The sequence below is a fragment of the Phlebotomus papatasi genome, chromosome 3, assembly GCF_024763615.1.
Source record: "Phlebotomus papatasi isolate M1 chromosome 3, Ppap_2.1, whole genome shotgun sequence".
Lineage (NCBI taxonomy): Eukaryota > Metazoa > Arthropoda > Insecta > Diptera > Psychodidae > Phlebotomus > Phlebotomus papatasi.
This window is the reverse complement of record NC_077224.1, coordinates 37,357,114-37,381,669: the sequence shown is the minus strand read 5'-3', so window position 1 is coordinate 37,381,669 and position 24,556 is coordinate 37,357,114. Positions and strand designations below refer to the sequence as shown.

Genomic DNA, 24,556 nt, shown 5'->3' with positions numbered 1-24,556 from the left:
CTTCGAGTACTTCTTTGAGATCTGTAAATCACAATAAAAAGTTAAGTTTAGGTTTTTCCTAATGTTCATTTAGAGATCTTCAGAGCTCAGTGGATAGTAAATATTAGCAGAAAGCATTTGTTGTCTTTGCAGAGTGTAACTTCCAAGTAAAGCTTGCACTCCCTTCATCAGGAATTCTGTCATAAAGACGAGTATGCTGAACAAAACAGGAGAATCTGAGGTCACCGGAAAGACTGGATAAGAATTTTGCATAACACATGTGAAGAGGATGCTCCTGCAACTGCAAAAATGATTCGTTTTGAAGAATAATCTGTTAGGGATTGGACAAAAATTTCTTTGGAAGTCAGAAGATTGTATCAGGAATAGGATATAATTATGTAGTTCCGAAATGTATAGTCTTTTCCGTCCCCAACGATGTCTTTGGATTATTCTGTATTAGAAAATCCGATCAGAAGATGCAGAAATATACCCACAACTTGCACCGATAGCAGAATTACCAAGCTCAGGAAGAAAAAGCCTGAGATTGCGTTGAGAAAAATAATTAAAATAGTATTTTCAAAAAATATATGTTTCATTTTTCAAGAAAAAATATTGTATTCTGACGAATTAAAGATTTCTCAACTTCAAATTAATAAAATGAGTATTAAGAAAACCATTCCTTAAATTTTTCTCTCGAAAAACACCCGTAAACAGACAATCTCGTACTTTGCGGCACCTCTGAAAGTGTCCAATAGTTATGAGACGTTTTGAGGTTGGAATTCATATTTTATAAAATTCACCACTCAGGGTTGCATCGCAAATCTCGTTCATATAAAATCTCGTTCTGAACAGAGCCTGCTAATAAAATTACGAGATTTGACATCTCGTTCATAAAGTTGCATCGCAAATCTCTTAAGTTAATAGACTAATAGACGAGATCTGTAAAGTTGCATCGCGCTGTAAATTACATTATGATAAGGCTCAAGTCCATTTAAAAATAAAAGAAAAAAGTCCAATTTAAAAGCTGTCCCAACTCGAAGATGCGTCATTTCCCCCTGTATAAATTTAATTAAAAACTCAATGGGTTCAGGCAGAGTCTCGCTCTCTGATGCAAATGCAAGTATGACGGGTTCGATTCCACTTAATGGCACGAGAAATTAATGAAATTCAGTACTCTTCACTTCCAATCCGTTTCACGGGTATACCCGGTATACCTATCTCATATTGTTCTAGTGAAAAATCTAGCCGTTCTGGAATGTTGGCTCAGCATTAATAAATCATTACACTACTTCACTCATTTTCAGTATTTTTCTATTATATAATATTATACAATTTTCTTAAAAGCTGAAGTGAAAACGATATGTAATTTTAAAGTTAAACCCTTCAATCTAACTTTACGAGAAATATGACCGATAAAGTTTAGGGAGTTTCAGTGTCAATTTCAATCTTAATTTTGTAGCAGTGAAGGAATTACTGTGGCACTCCAGTGTCGTGGCTTTAACTTCGCGACTTGTAGATGCACATTAGATGCAATAAGGAGGGTGAGGTTAACAAGAGGGAGAAAAAGAGAGTTCGAGGAGTGTTTTTCACCCTCGGGGTCAGAGGGTGCAATGAGCGTGGGGGTGACTTGAAGGTGAACTGTTCAAAATAAATGCAAGCAGTGCAACGGACATTGAAACATTGCTGATTCCAAAGTATTTTGTCTTCATCTGGATCTATGAATTTAAATTAAATTTCTCTGCTATCCTTTTTTTCTTTGCTCCTCTGAACCCCCTCAGGGGAACCCAGAGGTTTGGGGTAGTTTGTCAAAAGCATGGGAGAGTGACTGAGATAAACCACCCCACATCGAGCTTGACATGTGACGGAGGTGCATTGAACGAATTATGATTTTCATGTGAAAGAAGCATTTTGAAGTGTGGTTAGTAGAGGTCAATGGAGACGCCTGAGCTATAATTAATTGATGGTGGAGACTCGCAAAATAATTTCTCAATGGAATAGCAACATTTACTGGGTTGGATGCACGCGCTCATATTCGCTTTTATTGGTGCAAAATGGTTATAATTCACTAAACATGCTTTTTCTTCCACATCAATTGAACTTGAAGGTGTTTCACATTTTTCCTGAGGCGCCAAACACTCAAAGTCAGCTCGTCTGTTTGCACACCAAATTATTACAATTCCAATTGAGACTGACTTTTTTTTCTATGAGGATTTGTCGTGTGTGTGTTTGAGCACAAAAATAGTTCTTCATGTTCTTGAAACCTCTTTCAAATAATATCATATGGTCTTCGCATTACATAATGCTAGTCCTATTCAACGGTGTGTTAGACGATTTGGTTTCTCGGCTTATTTTCAATGATAAATCCATGCAAAAGAGATATGTTTATGTTTTTCTAACAGTCGTCTCAACATCACAAGAAATAGGAAGGAATTGTAAATTGGGCAAAAAAAACCATTGAAGACTAATATGTTTAGAGAGAAGGAATCAATAACATGACGAAGACTGAAATAATAGATAAATATAGGAAAATTTTACAACTCCATTGTATGAATTGAAATACAAACTTCGCACAATTTTTATACTCAAATTAAAAGAAAAGATTACCAATAATGGTTTCCGTAAGCAATTGTCCAATAAAGTAAAGGTTTTTTTTTTAAAAGATGATTTATAAAAAGCGAAAGCTTTAAATTTAAACGCATTTGACTAACTTTGACAAATATGATTACACGCGTCTTTTTAGGTAACTGCTAAATCACTTTGACGATAAAAAATAAATAAATAGATATACATCATTCCATAAAAATTATTACGTGAAAATTTTTCATCATTCAATAATTTTTTATTCAAAATGTATTTGAAAAGAAAAATTATACTCAAAAAGAAGACAAAACTAAAATAGATAAAAAAATAATGGATGTCCCAAAAATCTCGCTTTCGAGAAGGCCTAATTCCTAAATGGAACGTGATGCCATTATCATTATTATTAATGAGGATATTTTTAAAATTTATGTATCATCTTTTAATTTTTTAATCCATTCCTCGTGCGTCTATCGCTGTTTTAACATTGATAAATACTTCTAAGATAAAATGATGGAAAAGTTTTATTACTGTTTGTATATTTTGTAACCCAGCATTAGTTTGGCAATATTAAGATGAATTATAAAGCCAGGGGTGACATGATAACTCTCTCTAATTGTTCCATCGCTAGTGTCGAGTGTCGATTATGGGAGATCGAGATGATAACCCGCATTTTTTGTCGCTAGTGTCGATAATTCTCGCCACTAATTTATCGACACCTCTAGAGCTGTCGATTTGTACCCTCGAAGTAAAATTTAGAGAAGATTTTACATGTTTTAATAAGTAAATGCCCTAATTTATTTTATATTTATTAAATTTTATTAATATTAATTATAATTCTTGTGAAATTTTGTTTGTTCTGCACGAAATAACCTCGGGCAAATTGGATACAAAAATTTATGTTCTGTTGATTCTGCACAACCACAATATATTTTTGGACCATCCGGGAAAGGCTTATCAGAGGGTGATCTTATTATACTCAGCAATTGAGTTTGACACACTGTCCAGGAAGTTGATGGAAATGTTTCTCATGGATTCGTTCTCGTGAGATTTAATTTCAAAAATCCAGAAATCACCGCGACTGATAAGATGAAAAAAAAATTCCTTAAATTTCTGGAGTCATTTGTTCAGTGACTGACTTGCAGCAAGTCTTTGAATGTCAATTATTATGTGAGAATGTAAAATACAAAGTGAAAAGACCTGCGTAAGGCAGAAATTATTATGTATTATAGATTTTTTTTAACTTGCATTTCTTCCGGAAGCTCCAGAGTTGTTTTTATATCGCAATGAAAGATGAGCTTCCGAGGCTTCCTCAATAGCCCAATTTCCATAAAAATATAATTTATGGGTTAACTATTTTAACTTAAAATTAATAAAATCACTTAAATAACTCCGTTTGCAAAATCAAAACAAGCGAGAGTGAGGTTATGTTTCACTGTCCCAAAGTGTCACAATAACGAGCCGACAATGTGTGAAGAGCCGACATTCATTTCATCTCATCATTTGGATTTAACGATACTAGAGATTCGATAGTATCGAATCGATACTAGCGAGAGTCAAAGTTATCATTTCACCCCAGGTAGGGCAAGGTGGAACTATTTTGAGCTGTGGGGCGGGGCTAGAGTTGTATACATTTTTTTTGGAATATTTCTAAAGGAAACTAGCTTTAACTTAATGGAATTAGCTCTATATAAAATAGTTGCGGAACTAAATAAAATAAAATTGTAGGGGTCAGCTTCCTTTAGAAATATACAAAAAAAAATCATACATCAATGTACTCTAACTATAATCTCTAACTTAGTCCTACAGCTCAAAATAGGCCCATCTCCCCCTACACTAAACACATGCAGCAAGGATACTTAGAAGGGAAGCTACATACACCAAGAAAAAGAGAATTGAAAAACCTAGCCATACTAGCTTTTTGGTTTCCTATCATTCTACAGTCTCATAAAAAGTTTAAATTACACAATAAAATAATTGCATTTTTTTTAAAAATTTTTAAATAATAATTACAATTTCGTATGTAAAATTTAAAACAAAAAAGTTTAAAATTTCTAAAGTGCTCAATTATTAAAGAAATCATAGTACATTTAATTAATTTAACACAAAATAAAATTTCACATTTAATGTAAAATTTGATGTTGGGAATTCCTATGTATAATTTAGAAAAAAACGGAAACATTTGATTTTTTGGCAGTTAAATTATTATAGTTTTAAAACAATAAAATAGGATCTTACATTAGAAATTAGTTGTTCGTATTTGAGCAATAATTAGAGAACAGAGAAAAAATAATAAATACTGTAGAACGAACGACCTATTTGACAATTGTTAACCCAGTTGATGGTGAAACATATCAATTCTAATCCTTTATTCTTATGACATGTCCCAATTCTGTCTTTAAACGGGAGTTGAAGGCTACTTGTATAATACTCTTGTTGCTTATGGCAATTATAGTTAGTATTTTGGTGAGTAAAGGATTTTTTTAATGATGAGTGGCGGCACCTTCAGTTTCCCTTCTTCGCTTTAAATCTTAAACATATTGATGAGACCCATCAGGGCCTACAACATGAAGAAATTTCTAAAATCGCAAAAATGCTTCTGAATATTAGTAGAGGAAAGTGGGACACCTTTGAAATTGAGATTTTTCACCTATTACTGCTCGAATTCCACGGAGAGCGCAGTATATATTAATCTTCGATTTTTTCACCCCCCAAAATTACCACATTCCACCCCCCGGAGACCACTTTTGTCAACAAATCTTCACGTTTCAGACGATTTCTGAGAAATGTCGTCACGCTGTTTGTCCGTCTGTCTGTCTGTCTGTCTGTCTGTCCGTCTGTCTGTCTGTCCGTCTGTCTGGATATGTTTTAGAGATTATCCAGGCGGACATTTCGTCCTTAGACGAAAATACCGTTGAATCCTTCGTAATAACGTTTTTTCAAGGTCAAAAGTTAAAAAGACACTAGAGAGTGCATTTATCAAGCGAATGGAATCATGTTTGGGCTCGTTGGAAAGGTCTTGGAATTTCCGACAAAACTGAACCGGTTCCAATCGGTTTTGAATCGGTAATGACCCGGTTCGTAACCGATAAATAATTTTTATACGAAATTCAATTAAATTACTCCTGAGATGTATTTTGGGAAATATTTTGAGTGATTTATAAGTCAGTTCAAATCGGTCGTGAACCGGTAATGAACCGATTATTCACCGATAAGTAATTTTTGTTCGAATGTATTTTTATTACTCTTCAAACTATTTTGTGGAATTTATTGAGTGAATTATGAATCGATTCAAATCGGTTGAGTACCGGTAAGGGGTAAATGATGCGAAAGTACTTTTGAGGGATATCATCTAAGTTACGAGTTCGAGCATTTCGCGAAGCCTGGGACGCTTTGCCACCCCTTTTTAACTAAAATTGAGCCTTATCGTGATATAATTTAGCTGCACATTGAGAATCTAAATTACATTATGATATGATTCAGTTCCACTTAAACATAAGAGAATAATCCCAATTTCAAAGGTACCCCTCTCTCAAAGCTGCCCAACTTCCCCCTATTCAAATTCAAATTTGATGTTAGTATACCGTTGAAGGAAGAAGAGTGTCAGGATTATCAGACTTAACAAGACAATATCAAACTCAATATTAACTCACAACATGGAAATTTTCCAATACTTTCTGATATTCTTGAAGGATTGGAATAATTCAATGTTACAATTTTCCATGAATGATCCCATGCATGTCCTGCAATTCATGGACTTTATATTAATAAATCGTACTGGTCATGTCTTATCCCCTGTCCGTGATTTCAATTGAATCCAAAAATATAACATTTTTATGGTAAATTTTGGCCCCTTATTCTATGGTAAAGTATTTTTCTTTTGGATTTCACCTTCACTTGTTTCCACCAAATTTTGTATCCATATATTTCGTTGGAAAAGATGGTGTTTATTATTATGAATTGTTTACGACAAAATATGACGCAATTGGGATGGAGGAGAACTCGTATAGCCCGCGTAGGATTTTTAACGTATTCTTCTTGCTTTTTTCTTTAAGTGTTAAAGAATTAGTGTACTTTTTCTGGTTATTCCTTCGTCAGATATTTAAGTAAATATACGTTCAAATGGCTGTCTCTGCGAGAAGTGAAATAAAATGGTAGTGTTTTCTAATTTTTCCCCAAATCCCCATATAGAAAAAAAAGGTGGCAGTTAAAGACCAAGATTCGCCATAGTACATTATATTTAAGGAGGGAAATATATAAGAGTTAAGAAATGAGTGTCTTACACATTTTCTCGACACTTTTACTTGTGGTCGAGATATTTGTGTGTACACAAAAATAGATGATAATCAACGTCTTGTATTTTAACGTAATATATATTTTTTCTGTCGTCATAAAATTTCTAAGAGAGACAAAGAATTTGTGGAATATTTTTTCTCTGCACATTTTTCTTTTTCAAAGAGAAAAAAAAATGAGAGAACTTTGAGTGAGAATTACTTTTTTTCTGGCTTGTGCACACAAAAAAGGCACTTCGTCAAAATAATATACGCACTATTTTTCGCTAAAAGTGGACACTATCGATAAGCACATTGATGAGTTTGTCATACAATAGAAATTTTTATCTTATACACTTTTTTTGCGTAATCACTAATGTGAGAAGCAAATAGTAAAGCATGTTTCTCTTCACCGTATTACGCGTAAATTGTTTAATGAAATATGACAAAATAATACCTTTTTCAAGGCTGTTACACTTTTGCGTGACAATGCTCCCATTTGGGGATTGTCTGTCTCCCCCATCCTCATCTCCCAATATTATCCAACATAATTTGAATGAAAATTTTTCCATTACAAAATACAGCACCGTGCAAAAATATTTTAATTCAAATGTGAGAAACATTTTTGCCATCTCTTGAAGACAGTGACACATGATTTTGCGTCAGAACATCCAGAAAATCACTGAAAAACTCTTTGCTCTAAATTGCTCTATATAATTTTTTTCATCCGAAAAGTGCTAAAATTTGCGGGATTTTCCTCTTTGGCATATCAATGATTTTTACACATCACCAGAAGTATTTTCATTTGCCTTTAATTTTGGGGAAATTTGCACCGGAAATTTGGGAGATAAATATTTTTGTGTTTAGATTTGTCTTTTTCCATTTTTGGCGAAAACAAAATTTGAATTTCCTCAATAATATTTTAGCCACATGCTGTAAATATAGATTTTAAATAAAACTTAATGGTGTGAAGTAAAGAAATTAAAAATATAATACATGACAAGTTTATTGCGTATTATTATAAAGTAATTATTATAGTCGTATATACAAACCACTTTGTAGTTCCTTTAATGTTAAGGCTTTAATTAACGCCCAGCTTTAGGTATTACTTTAGGCTTTATTGCTAAGATCTGAAAGGTATCTAAGGTAAAGAAACTTTCACGCACATCTCTTGATTTCACTTTCGAATATTACAAACTTGTAGAATTTACAAGGATAGTGATATGATTATTTTTACAAGTATTAATAATTTAATACTTTAGAACAGAGGTGTGCAAGAAACCGTTGAAACCGAATTAATGTCAAAATAAGTTTGTTATAGTAGCGTTTTGAGTGACCATTGACGTACATGTTTCATTTGACGTTAATTCGGTTTCAACGGTTTTTTTGCACACCTCTGCTTTAGAAAACCAAGAACTATTGTGTAAAAAATCGTATCCTAAAAATACCCATGAAAAAGAAATAAAAACTCGTATTTTAGGGTTCCAATTTATTTTTTTTATTTTATTTATTGCATCGTTCTCTATATGAAATGCAGTCTCCTGTAGAAAAGCGCAAATCTTCGCAAATTTTTTGGAAGATATTTCGTCTTGTCAGTGACAACTGGTAACACCACCGTCAACATTGTTTCCGTGGTTCCAATGCTCACCGATACGAGCGCAAATGAATATCCTTCATATAATATTTAGTAGGGGTAGTTTCTATGGGAGCTTCTTATGTTAAAATAAGATAGATATGGGTTAATTCAAGCCTCATGGAAAATGGAAAAAATTGCATTAATAAATTTCTCAAGATAAGCAAAGACCCAAACCAGTTATGCTATCATTTTGAACTACCATGTAGGGAAAACCGGGGCAGTAGTAAACATGGGGTAGTTGTGAACACAGATTTTTAAGTCTACATTCACTTCCATGGCAAGTTATCTTTTTCGTATGGAACTATTGGAAGCCAGCTCATTTACTCAGCTGACAGAGTCCATCGGGAAGAGCTATTTAAACAGAAATCTAGTACATTTATAATTACCTCCATAGGAATCAGTAACTTCCAAAAGGGGAATAGTCCACACTTTTAAGTTATTTCGCTTAACAGTCGCAAATGCAGAGAAATTCCCATACGCGTTATATAAAAAAGGTGACTTTTGGCTTCAACTCCACAGGTCACATGCCAGGGGGGTGTCTACAGTAACTAGGACTTATGGTGTCCATTTCTTCAGTAGATTCTAATCTATGAATTCGTATAAGTCTTGTATCCTGAAGACTTAAAAAATCACGATGTTTACAATTTCTCCGTGTTTACAACTGCCTCAGTTTCCCCTAATATGGATTTAAAACTACAAGGTAATTTTTGTCCAAGCAATAAAATTTGCTCATCAAAATACAGAGAAATTCGTGTTCATTTTATCCATCTTGTCACTCAGAAGTCTGCTAAAAGGGAAGGCTTTTAGGCTTCGCACACACTCTAGCTTCGTATACTTCATATTTTTCCTATATTCCTTTAATGAATCTGGCCTAATTTTTTAAAGACATATGTGACTTAAGATTGGCTCATATAAGGTATTGTCATTAGATCGGATTCATTAAAGGTATATTTGAAAATGAGAAGTGTTCGAAGCCAGAGTATGTGCGAAGCCTGAATGCCTTGCCCAACGTGTCTCGGCCGTCCCACCTGAAGATTTTCTAGCTATGACAGTCAATGTGTTGCAGCCTTAACTTTCAATTGAAACACTTGTTTTACTCTAAAATTCTATGACAACAATCTTCTTTTGGGGTGATTTATAGCAGTTATAAAAAATATAGTTGTTCAAAAATTCGCATTATCTCAATCCTCAGCTATATAGATTAATAAATAATCTGATAATATTTCCTTGCTATATACATATAGATATGGCATTTTTACCTTGATTTAACTCTATAGTACAGATCGATAATGATTTTTCTAGGGCGACTTATCACTTTTTGGCTTCAAATTTCCATGTGCGGAAATGTGTTAAAAGATTTTACATTTAATAATAATTAAATATTCTAGGAAATATTAATTGTTGCTGTGAACACGTAAGTCAAATGATCAGTTCGCTTGCCAAATTAGCCGATCTGAAGGTGGTTTATAAGTTTAAAGTAGTGTCAAAATAGTATTTGTTATTCAACTGTTTTGCGGTCTTTTGTGTCCGTAACTGGGATAATGGTTAATGTGACATTATGCGTCTAATTTGTCTTCTCAATGGAAATTTGATAGACTTAACGATTTCAATGGTATTATTGTGGTACTTTTTTTTGTAAAATATATATGATTGCTGACACGTTGTTGGGTAACTCTATATAGAAAATTTGTGACCTTGGCTAGAGAATATTTCACGAGATTAGCGGAGTTGTCGTGTGTCTCTCACTTTTTTCCCTTCCTTTTCATTCTATTTGCCATGTACAAGTTTTGCGACAATTTAATAAATGGCACAATTAAACATTTTCTCCTACTCCTCGGCTTTCCTTATGAAATGGGCTCTTTTATCAGTGTGTGTTGAAATTTTCGTCACTTATGTAATTTTCTTCTTACACCCATTGTTACGATTTACGGTGATAGTGCGGTTTTTACCTTAGCTCAGGTGCTCTAGCTAGAAAGAATAGCGTAAAAATAGAGGCAAGTGAAGAAGTAGGAAAATTTTATATCTACCTCAATTATTCATACATGTAACAACTACACTAGGGTACAACTTATATGCCCAAAAAAAGCTCAAAATACCGAAACGAGTGAGTTGGAGGAAAAAGCCTTCAATTGAAAATACTTTGTGTTACTGCAGTGTGGCTCTTTTGCTCTGCAAAATTGTTTCTGGTAGTGCCAAAATATTTTGCTATATATACCATGCATAATGTATGTCAGAAAAAAGAGCACTTTGTGCACTTTTATTGACAACATGTCGTCAAGTTGAAATTACTTTTTCACCCATAGTGACACAATCCAATGTCATGAGCAAATAATTTTCACCATAAATTCTTCCACCGAATTCTCTACACAGATATTTTACAACAGATTTTCCAGGTGAAATCTTTAGGATTTTTTTTGCTGCATACTGATTTCGCAAAATAATAAAAAAGAAATTATTTGCATAAGTATTATTTCATGTCCCCTGAAAATCATTAACGTATCTTTACTAATTTTTACTTATGAGGAATTACTTTCGGTAAATACGTCATGTTTTGGGTAAGAAGTTATCGACTGTCTGTGAAGAAAAGTTTAAAGGGTATCACATTAAAAAAAAAATAGGTCTTTATTAAAGTGGGAAAAATTTTTCGTTAAGTTATAACAATAATAATAATGGTGGTACAACGTTCCATAAAAGAACTTAGGCCTTCCCGCAAGGGGAGTTCGGAACATCCATTATTATTTTTTCGTTTTATATTTTGTTAAGTAACTTTTTAAAGATAAAGAGTAATTTAAGGTTATGAACAATCTAACCTAAAAAATATGAGCTAATGGCAAGTAATTTGCTAGCTTTATGTAACAATAAATTTTCTCATAAGTATTTAATTGAAAAATCTATAATGATTGTGTTTAATTTAATTATTAATCATTAAAAATTTATGAAGATGGCTAAACTGTTATGTTTTCGAAGTAAAAAATTGAGATTGAACTTCTAGATCGGCCACCCTCTTTGTTTTTCTATTGACCTTACTAAAATTAAAGAGATACTCCCGTTGAATTCTATAGCAAAGAAATTACAAGGATTTATATTAAACACCTAGGGCGTATGAAAATTTAAAAATAAATTTTCTTAAAGCTAAGATTTATTTATAAGACCTGGGATCTAGTACATAAGTATGTACCAAACAATAGAGGTTAAACTTAACGAGCTAAAACTTTTCACTTTAACCTATTGACCTAATAAGAAAATCAAGTTCTGTTTTAATATTCATATTTCCAGAGTTTCTTATTTTTTAATGTTTCGTTAAGTATAGTTTTATGTTTCGTTTTTGACACATTGACAGATTAACGTCTAAAAAATCAATGTTCATAGTTTTTTTAGTCCTTTGTTATGTTTCGTTAAGTTCTGATTATTTTACGTGAAACAGATGTTCCTTATGGCCCCTATACATTCCAAGCACATTTCGTCAAAAATTTTATTGAACAAAAATGTACGTTCTTCTCTAATGATAGAGCAAAATTTCTTTAAAAAAGCATTTTTTACAAAAATCGCTCCCAAAGTGGTTAGAGGCCTTTAGTCGAGTAACATTTTACCACTGACTGTAAAATCTGTTAGTTTTAAATCTAGTATTGTTTGTATTATAGTTTTCTTTCAATCGTGAAAGATATTTTCAATAGTACCGCCGAAAAATTTTTAACTGTATAAGGTAAAATGCCCTCGCTCGACCAGTTCCTCGTCTCGACCCTTAGATTTATTTATTCAATTTATTTATATTTGCTATAATATTTTGCGTATGATTTATTACATTAATAATTTAATTGCTCCATGGATAATACGAACCAGTGAAAAATTCATAGAATTTAACGAAATTGGCTATCAAATATTCAAAAAATGACCCACCGGTCGAGTCAAGGAACTCGGTCGTGTAAGGATACTTGACCTTATTTAGTTTCTTTTCTTCTCTTTTTATAAGTTTTTACTAACTCTCTGTCTAGTTAAAGTAATATACTGTAAAATTATACATTTTTTTATTATATATTTTTACGTTGACAGTTTTAGATGCAGGTTCTTATTCGATTTCCCATAATTTTTCGTTTATATATAGCTATAATTTATATGTTTAATTCTTCTCTATATATTATTCTCTCTCGTTTTCTCAGATGCTCCAAAATTTGATTTTTTTAAATGTTTCGTTAAGTTTATTGTCAGTATTTTTCGTTAGGCTTTCATCAATTTTGTATCTTATTCGTGTACTAACGTTAAATAACGTTCGAATAATAAAAACAGAGGTATTTTAAATGATTTATTATTGGGTTTCGTTAAATGCTCTGCAATGTTTTATTAAATGTATGAAACTTTAAAGAATTGAATTTAATAGCTTGAGGTTTCGAAAACTTCTTCAAATAGATGAATATTGTTTCCATTCCTACATATTTTGCTTGGGATCCAATACTGACGTCAAGAACAACTTTTATGGACTGTTTGAATGGAAAACACTTAAATGAATTGAATTGGCTGAAAATTTACCCATAATTTTTTTTGTGATGAATAGAACAAATATACTTTCTCAGGACTTTTCTTGAGAGTATTTGATGTTGAAAAGGGAATAGATGGATAGAATGAGAAATGGAAGAAAATGCTTTTGATTAGTCTTTTCTTTCTTTTTTTTTTTCTTTTTCAAATGAACAATTCTGGGTGAAAATAGCTGCAGTCAGCTGAGTTTTCCGACTTGGCCCAAAAACCCGATGCGCTTTCCGTGTATTTTCCATGTACTATGTTGAAGAACTTTACCACCCAGCAAGCACATATACAGAACTGCAGCGATGTTGTATCATTTCTAGAGCACTGCCCCAGATTTTATTGATTTTTCACCCATTTGCTATTGTGAACCAGTTTGCTGTAGGAAAAACTTTATCCACCATCCATCATGGATTGTGGTGCCTCTTTAAAATTTTCCGCCCTATTTTCTGATTAATTTCCCTTTGTTACAATATTTTCTAATACACCAAGGGATAAAATCCCTCAGTCTATACAAACACTTTTTATTCTCCATCTTTTAAATGAAAATATACTTCGCGTATGCGAGGATTTCGCGTCGAGATTTATTTGACTTGGAAGTTTTTTTTTTGGTGAATTTTTCGCATGGATACTTGCGAAAATTTGCGTGGAAATATTTTGCGTCTGCAGACTTTTGGTAAAAACGTGGAGAGAATTTTAGTAATATATCGTCTGATAATCTGCGACGGTGATAAATATTATTGAGTAAGCCCATTTGCAAAATCTTAGATTTAGCTTTTATTAGGCAATTTCACAATATTTTCACATTGTATGAAATAATACTTTGTGTAATCTGTGCAAGAGATAAGAAAATTGAGAAATACTACAATGAATCACACTACAATAGATTGAGATCATTTTATGATTTTCTCTAGAACATTCTCGAATTTCTCTGTGAGAGGATATTGTTGGATATAAGGTTATGGTAAACCTAACCAAGATTGCTGAAATTAGATAACTCTTAATTAAGTGCAATATCATGTTTTTGCATGGTATGTTTTGGCTTAGGATTATTAATATTTGTTTTCATGTATTTTATAAATTTAATTCTGAAACTTCCTTTTAGGATTGAATTTGAGATAGTTATTTAATTAGTTTAAAATGCAATTCTGGTATTCATACCAAATATTATGTTTGCAAAGAAATAATATATAAATCTCGCAAACTTGACAAGTTCTAATCTTACAAAATGTTTCAGGACTTTAGATTTAAAGTGACCTAATTTGATTAAATCGATGATGTGAGCTACAATTTCTTATAAACTCTTGTATTTTCACGTAAAATTATTTAAATTTTAATCACAGAAATTCAATAACTAGTACATTAACTTTGTTTAACTTCGTCACAATAAATTAAATTTAATAGAATTGAGGATATGAATCTCTTTGCATATTAAGTGCTTGCATAACCTCAGAAAATTTTGTTTTTAGGTTAGAATTGGAAAGGCTTCTTTTGGATGGATCTAAAATATCAGAGCTTGGAATTGCTAGAAAAAACATAATGAAATGGATTATTTGAATAAGTTATAGTAAATAAATAACTTATAAAACAGCAATTCAATTTACAACTAAAGGTGTTGCTATCCCTCAGACATTTTTTTTCTAGGTTATGCTCAACATAACCTTCCATTTTATAATTAACATTTATTTTCAAATGAAAACATTAGATATTGTAAAAATACAGTATGTCTTTACACAGAGAAATCCCAAAAAGTTAAAAGGGACAGAAAATCCTAACCGGCTTATGTAGGTGAGATTCTTAACGTGAGCTAACTCGGAGTGCATGCAAATTCGATTTAGAGCCGAAATTGTGAGTCGCCATTCAGTTATCTTGAATCAAATTCGTGAAATTATACAAATTTTGTATTTAAACCAAAATATCAAGGATTTGGATGAACTGGCACAAAAGTAATATATGGGTGAAATGTAGACCAGAATGTACTCTATAATTTTCCCATAGAACATGATCTCATCGATTACTCAGAAGCCAAGATAAGCGAGGTTTTTTGTTTCTTAACTTGTTTTTTCATCCAGAGTGCCCCAAGTGTTCATTTGTTGAACTTCAACTATATCAAAGAATTGTTGTATTTTGTGGGACTTTCCATTTAAAACCCTATTTTAAGTGTCTTGGTGGAGTAGAGGCAATCAAATTGGCATCTGAGTGATTTCAAAGCGTTATTATGGGAAAAATCAATTTTTTCACACTTAAACGGCAAAATCGGAGTGATAGCGTAGTCTGAGCGGAAAATGATGTATGGACGAAATGTATAGACAAATGTGCTCTACAATTATGTCGAAGTAATCATCAAAATCGGTTCAGCGACAGTCGAGATAATTGAGGTTATGTGATATTGAAATTGGTTTTTCGAATGTAGCGCCCCTGGTGTTGGTCCCACGAAGTTCAAATATTCTAGAAAGTTGTAGTATTTGGTGAGATCTTTCGTTTAAGCCCTCATTCATCAAAATCGGTCACATAGAACCGGAGATATGATTTTTTGAATTTCGTGAACTTTGACCCCTCATATCTCCGGTTCTATTGAAACCACAGCGCACATACGCACCATTTTGGAAACGTCCTAGACTGGACTACAACATACTAAAATTTCATTAACTTGCACAATGCCGTTTTTGAGAAAAGTGACTTTGAATTTCGATGAATTTTGACGCTATCACAGCGCCACCTGTGGTGACTTTTTGAATTTCCATCTGAAAGTGCTCATCGAGACGAAACCAAAAAGGTAAAATTTAGGCCGCTATGTTAGTTAGAACCGGAGATAGAGGCCGGTCAATGTTCGAACTTTGACCCCTTATAGCTCGGGTCAGGGGTTATGGATCGACTTAAGGTTTTTTTTGTTTGATAGGTATAATCAACGGCTACAACATACTAAAATTTCAGCCCGATGCACAATGGAATTTTTGAGTTATTTAACTTATAAGATTTAAAAATTTTCTTTTTAATAATAGCGCCCCTAGCGGTGGTTTTATGAACTTGCGATGTTAGAAGAGGAAGTGGCATTTCACGAGAGCTTTCCAAAAAGCCCTCACTTTTTAAATTCTGACAATTAGAACCGGAGTTATGGCCATTTTAAGAAATTTTTTTTGGACCCTTATAGCTCGGGTCAGGGGGGTCGGGGGACCTTAAGTTTGGTATTGATGGAAAGCTCTAAGGCCCAGCTATAACATACTAAAATTTGAACCCGCTCGATGCCACAGGGGCGGAGCTATTGAGAAAACAAAAAAAGGGGGGTCTTCAAAATGGCGGAAGGAGGGGTGGGGGGTGGGGGGTCAATACACCAAGTTGCAATTTTCACCCGATATATAACCTTTGCCGAAAACCGCAAGTCAATATCTTTTTTAGTTTAGGAGCTATTAAGCTCCAAAGAGCGGCCGGCCGGCCGGCCGGCCGGCCGGGAACGTAAAATAGCCACATATATATTCGTGATCAGGAAGTGCTGAAACACATTTTGGCCAAGTTTGAGGTCGATCGGACGACATGAAATTTTGTTAGGATTATAGTAGGTGAGATTGTTAAGAATCTCACCTAATAACATTCCGGAAATGTTAATTTTACCCTGCATTATTGATCCGAAATCGGTGTAAATATTACCCTCTTTAGGTGTATTAGGGGTTAAATTAACTCTTTTTCATGTTAATTTTACCCTTAAAAAGGTGTAAAATTAACATTAAAAAATGTTGATATATTTTTACACATAAAAAGTGTTAAAGTTACGAAGAAAAAAAGTTAATCGCACCCTCTTTTTTTCTCAGTGTAGTAGTGGAAATACTCCAATATGAAAAACTATTGTTATTTATATTACTGGATCTTTTTAATTCAAATTGAATTTTAATAAACTAACCAAAAGTCGAATTAAGTTCATTTTGGTTTATCCTATAATACTTTAATATAAAACACGAGATTTCTTATATAGGAAAATAGTACTTTCATAATGGATTTTTAATTCTCTTCAGACTCTGATAGTTTAATTGGAATTCGTTGAATTCTATTATACAATTTGTAGTCGCTCTGAATGAGGTTATCGGGCGTAATAATTAAAATCGGTTAGCTTTTCTGAGGCAAATATTAAGAATACCGCTTGCTTTATCACTAAATTAACCGTTTTTTATTGGAACATTCTTCATAGATTTATAAACAGTGCATCTCTAATTGTGGAAACTCACACAATCCTCTATGTGTTTCTTAATCGATTTAAATAGGTTGTAAGCCAGGAAACATTAAAAAAAATTACACGAAATAAGATTTTGCAAAATCCTAGAATTAGAGCAATGAATAATTTTTTAATTCATAATGCGCAATCACTTTTTAACTAGGGGAAACTGGGGAACCACCAAATATGGGGTAGAACCGAACACTGCGAATTTTTAATTAGATATTAGGCGAGACCTGTATAAATTTATACATACTATAGGAATCAGGGGCCTCTCAACATTTCATTTTTCCATACGTTTTTTGCATAGAGGCACTGAAGACTATTGGCAAGTTTTTTCCTAAAGAGAATTGACTTATAAGTCTGATATATTTCCAAATCGTGCACTAAAAGCTATCTAAAAATACATATTTCGTAATGCTCGCCGAAATAATACAAGAACTACGAGCAAATTTGTTTAAGACGCGGTGCAATAGCTGTAGAATTTTTACAAGGAGAAGTGAAAAATATCTTCATTTTTTATTAGGCTTGATGGGCCCCTGATAGGAATACTTGTTCACTGAAGAAGTGTTCGTCATAGTCCAAGTAGTTTAGAAATAAAAGATCACTATTCTTAGGGCACTCAATGGGTCAAGTGGTAGAACACTCGCTCTATGATGCAAGTGTCCCGGGTTCGAATCCCCTTTAGCTCACCAGGAATTTTTCTGGCGTTAAAGGTGTTCGGATTGCATCCAGTGAGCTTCACTACACTTGATTCCACGGGCATGGGACTGACAATCTCATCCCGTACAAGAAAAAACTTAATAATGCATGTCTAGAAATGCCCTTGATGGAAGGCCTTGTTCCTTAATGGAATATTGTGCCAGAATTATTATTATTATTATTATTCGGTGCTGTCCTATATTTGGTAGTGTCCCATATTTTCCTATAGCATCCACATCATGAATTCGAGCATTTCGGCGCAAAGCTGATATTCTTTGTCAACCTTATTTATCCCTTATCTGCCCATTTTAGGGTAAACTATGTCATTTATTATACAATTGCCTGGTATCACATGGAATAGGAGGTGTTATAGACAATTTTTCAAGTTTCTCAGAGTAAATCTTTCTCTCAATCGCTATGTTAATCTGAATTGACAAGTTAAAGGTTAAGTGCAAATGTCGTGTTGTACCCAATTTCAATCAGATTTCCTGCGATAGGAAATGAGATTAGGAAATGCAGAACATAAACTAGCCAGAAAGTGGCATTTTGAGAAAAGGAAATCGCGTGATAACAATAAAGACAGCATATTGCAATTTCTCACAATAATTTCTTGCCGATGTTTGTTGGAGATTTTCAATGAATAAATCTCACTCCAGTGAGACACTTCAATAAGAGCCCATGGAGACGATACTTATTACATCATATTATCGACCCATTGTTTTGCGACTGTGTTATGATATGGATAGGAATATAACATTCTATGTAAATCAATATTCATGAATTTAAAGTGTGTCATTAAGTGAATTTGCACCTCCTACAAGTTTTTTTTTTATTATCACATTGAGGCCAAAAGTGATAATTGAAGAGTATCGTACTATTTACAGTATAAATTTAATTTTTATCTTAGCTCGAAATGCTATATTGTATAATGTGCCACCAATTGTATAATTAAGCGGTGATTTCCATTTATAACCTCTACCATATCTCGTTTTAACACCATTTTCAGCATGAGCTTTTGCTGGAGAATACACTTTGTCATATTGCCTCATTTATTTTATTTTATTTTGTTTTTCTTAATGGATTCTTTGGGAAAATTTTCCATTTGGATAATAAATTTTTAAGCATTGCAGTTGTAATGCGGAAAAACTATCGTTCAAGTTAAGGAAATTACATAGAAACACCTTATAGATTTACCATTTATTTTTGTTGTTTCATTCAATTCTTTTTTTTTTATCTCTCCGCCGAAAAAAAAATTCAATAGGAAACTTCTTAAGTCATGTGAGGTGATGAAAGTGAAACTGAAGCAGAAAATTACGTTTTTTTTTTATTCTTTTAAATATTTTTGTCTTTGATTCGTAAAATAGGGGTTTATTGAATTTACTTCCTTCTAAAGGGATATTTATATTTCAAGTATTATTCTACGAAAATGGGATTTATATATTGATGCAGGTATTTCCCCAGTGAAATACCACGGGAAAGTGCTTGAGCCAATAAAGACTGAGTTGTTAAAGATAAGAAGGTGATATTTTCTTTTGTAAAATTCCCAGTTTTTTGAGACATTCTTCTCTTTTGATTCGCACCCAAGTCAAAATGGACAGAAAGGTCACTTTTTTGTATCTTCAGCTAGGGATCAAAGTCTTGAGGAAAATTTGAAATGGAAAACAAGGAAAAAAAGTCTTCACACACCAAAATTAATTTGCAGCAATCACTGCCAAATATTTTACAATTTGAGAGAGAAGTCTCAATCTCTGAAAGTGTTTCATAAATTATTTTTAGATTAGCACAATCTGAAAATAGCTCCTCGCTAATAGTCCACTTTGGCATGAAATGGCTCAAATAGTTGTTGATATTCAACCAATATCGATCAATTGTGTTCATAATTTTCGACACATCAAAGTCTAATTCGATTCACCTGGATGATGGTCTTTTAATACACTATCCCTCACCACTTACGACCAAATTCAATTATAAACCACAATAACGATGGAGAATTTTAGATAAACAAAAATAACTGAGAAAATATGAAAATATCCTTAAAAAATCTTACAATGGAGGTCTCCTTTTAGCCATTTAACTTTGAGAGGAATATGTTAAAAAAAGTCTTATTACCTTCAGAAGTTTACATGACGTCGTGGTTTTATCGTTCTGTTTTTTTTTAAGTACCTGGATCACGCGAAATGATAATTACTTTATCATACATATACGTGATAAGAAAATAAGTCACCAGGTTTTCTCAAGCTGCGCAATACACATATCGAAAACATTCTATATGACACCTACAACCATACTTTTAGCTCTGATAGTATGTATATACATTTTCTGAAGGAGAAGATACAGCATAATTGATAAGCGTCTGTGTGTGGTATATTTTTTCAGAGGAAAAAAATGCGAAACCGTGATTTGCGAATGCTAAAGATACGGAGAGATATAACTCAGTGATACAAGAGAAATGTGGACGTTGGGTGTGAGAATGAGTGCTGATTGACTTCTACATAAAATTAAATTTTGCTTCAATGAATGAGTCAATAGGAACGAAATACACTTCCTACACTCGAAAAAATTGACAAGACTTGTCCCTCGAAAAGAGTGATTACCAACAGTTCGTAATTTGATAACAAAGTTTTTGGAATTAAATAAAAATAGAATGATCAAAACACATTTGAAATGAAACTCACAGATCTCTGACAACACTCTACCAGTAAGGAAGACACGGAGCGTGTCGAAAGCTCTGGAGAAGAGTAGTTTTTGATATTGGATTGAAAACTCCACGTAGCGTGTAGCCGAATCCGATCCGGACGGAGTTTCCCTTCCGAAAACACAACTGTAATCTACGCGGTAATTTTTTACGGTATATCAGTTTAGACAGTTAGTCAGACAAATAAGTTAATTTGTTTACTGGAGCTTTCGGTTTTATTCTCAATAATAGTTTTCTTATGAGAATTCTCACAAATCTGCTGAAATTCTCCCTGGATTTAAAGGCCTAACGGTTTGAGATATAGAGTAGATATAGAGTAGACTTACGAGAATCCCTACGGCCGACGTTGTCAAATAAAGTAGTCTCCTTAAATGAAATTAAACGAATCATTATGAATTGAGGGAGATTAGTCCAAAGCTTTCGTATTATCTTGATTGCTTTTTCTAGCTTTAATTTCTTTTTTACATTTTTGCTATTTACTGTCCCCGTCCCTGACTTTAAAACTTGAGAAGGATCACTCTTCTAGCATATGGCCTATTTCGTTGAAGCCAAATTTCACGTTATGATTTTTTTTTCTGCATTCGTGATCGTTATGCAGGAATCGGACTGGAGATTTACTCCAGTTCCCGAAGATATCAAAAATCTTAATAACAAGCAATTTTACTGATTTTTCAAAATCTAATTAATTATTTATTTATTTATTATTTATTATTAACATTTAATCCTAAATAGCGATTTCCTAAAAAAAATATGCTTAATGAGGAATTAGAGGAGTTAAATCAGATGGCCAAGCCGCCCTAGACACACTTACGACTTAAGCCGAGAGACGACTTAATGGAAAATGATGGAAATGTAGTTTAACCATTATTTCTAATCAAGCCCCTGGCAAGTTGCCGGAAATTTGAAGCCACTTTCTCATACTTCGATTTAAATTTATATGGGATTTTTTTTTGCACTCGCGACTGTTATACGCTGAATATCTAAAAATTGAGAAGTTTTTTCGTATTATAAGATCCCTTACCGTGTCGAGAGATAAATATATTGAATTTTGTTTAAATACATTTTTTCCTCGGAGCACTGTGAGCTGAGTCCGAGATCAATTTAGGGAAATGGCTTCAAATAGCTCCATATAAAAAAGTCAATTTTCCACGTGCTTGTTTTTAATACAATAACGCTAAGCCGTCTCTCGGCTAATCCTCAGGTCTGTCAAGGGCCTTAGGTCTGAAGCTTCTATTACGCGAAATATCTGAAAAGTGAGGACTGGACCCTTGTTGTAAGATAGTGGTCTCTGTGTAGAAAATGCTAGATTCCTGTTGAAATACTTTTTGCTCGCAATCAATGTGAGCTCAATCCATGAGCTGGCTTCAAGTACCTTCATGTAAAACAGACAACCAAGGTTGAGAAGGACCATTTTCACTATTTGGCCAAGGAGTAGGTTGAGCACTAATATATAGATGATGATCGAATGAACGATGAATGATCGAAGTTGATAAATATCTCCGATCGGTAGATGATCGAAGATTTTTTAAAATTAAGATATTCTATACTAAAGATAATTCTAATTATAATAAAGATAAAAATGTTCAAGTTTGAGGAACTTTACTGTAATTCTGACTTTTGTCCATCTTATATATTTTCGAACTTTGAACCGAAGAACAAATGTTTATTTTTCTGATTAAATAAACTCTTCTCTGAGTGAATAATTCTTCGGTTATTTAAATAAAATTTCAATGTATTCTTATGTGGCATTTTAAGACAATTCATCTTGCAGTAAGACTGTAAATTTAGCTTTGTTATTGTTAGAAACTCTCGTTTACTCAATATCCCATTCCATTTCTCTCAGTGCTATTCTATCTTTAATTTCTTCAATATACTTTTGCAAATATGAGAATACACTCTCTTATGCATAAATTGAACTGTAGAGCAATTAATTCAATGTTAACCAAATCCCAATACGATGAATTTTCATTGCGGTTTTCGTCGATTTTATAAAAATCAATATGGACTTGAAGTACGATTGAGTAATTTTCCCCGCAAATTCATCTTGTGTGCTTTAGATACTTCTGGTGCAGTAAATTGAAAGCACCTTGCTCTAAAGTAAAGGACAAAAACCATGATTAAATAATGAGGGTTTTTTTTCTCAGAGCACTGAAAATGTCAGTATGAATAATTTAAAAATAATATCCTTTAGAAGTGTTAATATTACTTTTTCTAAAGTTATTTTGCATAATTTGCTTTTCTTCTGACTTTCACTTGGGTCTTTTATTGATTTTCCTCATTAAAGCTGGATTATCCGGGCTTCCAGTTGAATGGGAATAATTTTCAATTCCCTTTGATACATCTTTCTACGAACACTCACTATATTCTATAAATATAATAGTTTGTGGATGAGTGTGTAGATACAAAATATTGGGTCACGTTTCATATTACTGAATGTGCCCCTTTTTCCACTCTCCCGATAAACATATAATACAATGGTAGTCGCATGACCCTCCAGAAGGATTTTCCTTTAATCACGTGTCATCATTCTGGTATAAAAGTACCAATGGCAGGAAAATCAATAGAATTTGCAATGTTTGTGTGCCAAAATGTTTTATGAAACAGCATGAAAATGCAAATAAATGGAGTTTTCGGTTCGAAAACTCTGTTCCAAATTGAATTTATGTTGGGCGGCTTTTCTTATGAGCAAATTCATATGGTGGAAATGACAAATCTGTGCTAAGTTAGTTGTGTCTGAGAATATTCTCTGTACAGCATACGTGACCTAGTTCGCGAAACATAGATAGATAAATAGCATGAGATGGCTTTTTGAATAGTGTCCAAGTAATGCAGGATGAATATTTGTTTGTTTCATTGATTTATCTTATACTAAATTCTAACATCCCACCCCGCAAAAAAAAGATGCATTCGACAGTGCTTTCCCAATCATTTATATTATATTTTATTTATATTTGTTTTTTCAACATCGTCACATCATTTCAGTAATTGCATATATGCCTAATAAATTGTTACGCAGGAAGTCTGGCTAAAAACAAAATCTCACTTGAACTTCTCTAATTAACTTCATCTCGGAAATCGATAAGATTTCACTTTGAATTTTATCGCGCAATTTTAAAATTCATCCAAATCACATGGTGCTTATAATTGAGCCATAAAATGAGTATTTAAAGTAGGAGGAATAGAATAATTTGCAATTTTAGTGGTGAGATTTTTGAGTTCTCTGCTGGCTATTTTTATGTTCAAGTATTCAAGCACTTTTATAGTTTGTTTTCGCAATAGCAAAGTGCAAATTTTGATGATAGTGAGTCTCTCTGAGGGCACTATTATTTTAAAATATATAACCATATGGCACTAAAAACCGTTTCAGATCATCAGTTAATTGACTAATGAGCGAATTTTATTAGGAGGCGTTTTTATACACACGATTTTTTTTCCAATAATGACATTGATATTTCAAGAAAAATTATAAATATAATATTAGGGGAAAGTGTCCATGCTTTGCATGGTCCCAAGCTTTATAATGACTAAATTTTTCCTATGTTTCTGAATAAATGTGGTTCTACAATATATTTTAAAAACGGGCCACTTAAAATATGGGTTCGATAAATCATATTTATTGATAAACATAGGAAAAATTTAATCATTATAAAGCTTGGGACCGTACAAAGCATGGGCACTTTCCCCTACTTGAGTTCAAGTTCAGAAGAGTAAAGCGGTTTTCAGCTTATAAGCTGCCTAAAGATTTGAAATTTCTAAACAAAAATCAGAATTTTATCTGAATCAATCTTTTTTGTCAGTAAAATATTCCATTATGGTTGGTAAAATATTTTATTTCGATCAGTAAAATGTAAATAAAATAACTCTTTAATTTTCATTCGTTTTAAGTATATTTCACTATTTTCATGAATTTAAAATTTATGATTTTATGTCTCCGGTACACCTTTATAGATCAGGAAAATTTCGTGAAATTAAAATTC

The 24,556-nt window shown here is 32.8% G+C and overlaps 1 protein-coding gene across 1 annotated transcript in view; it reads left to right on the top strand.

The window, feature by feature from the left end:
* Positions 1-24,556, top strand: part of LOC129805546 (protein Tob1-like) — a 44,001-nt gene that overhangs the window by 4,813 nt on the left and 14,632 nt on the right. The gene's annotated exons all lie outside the window — the stretch shown is intronic.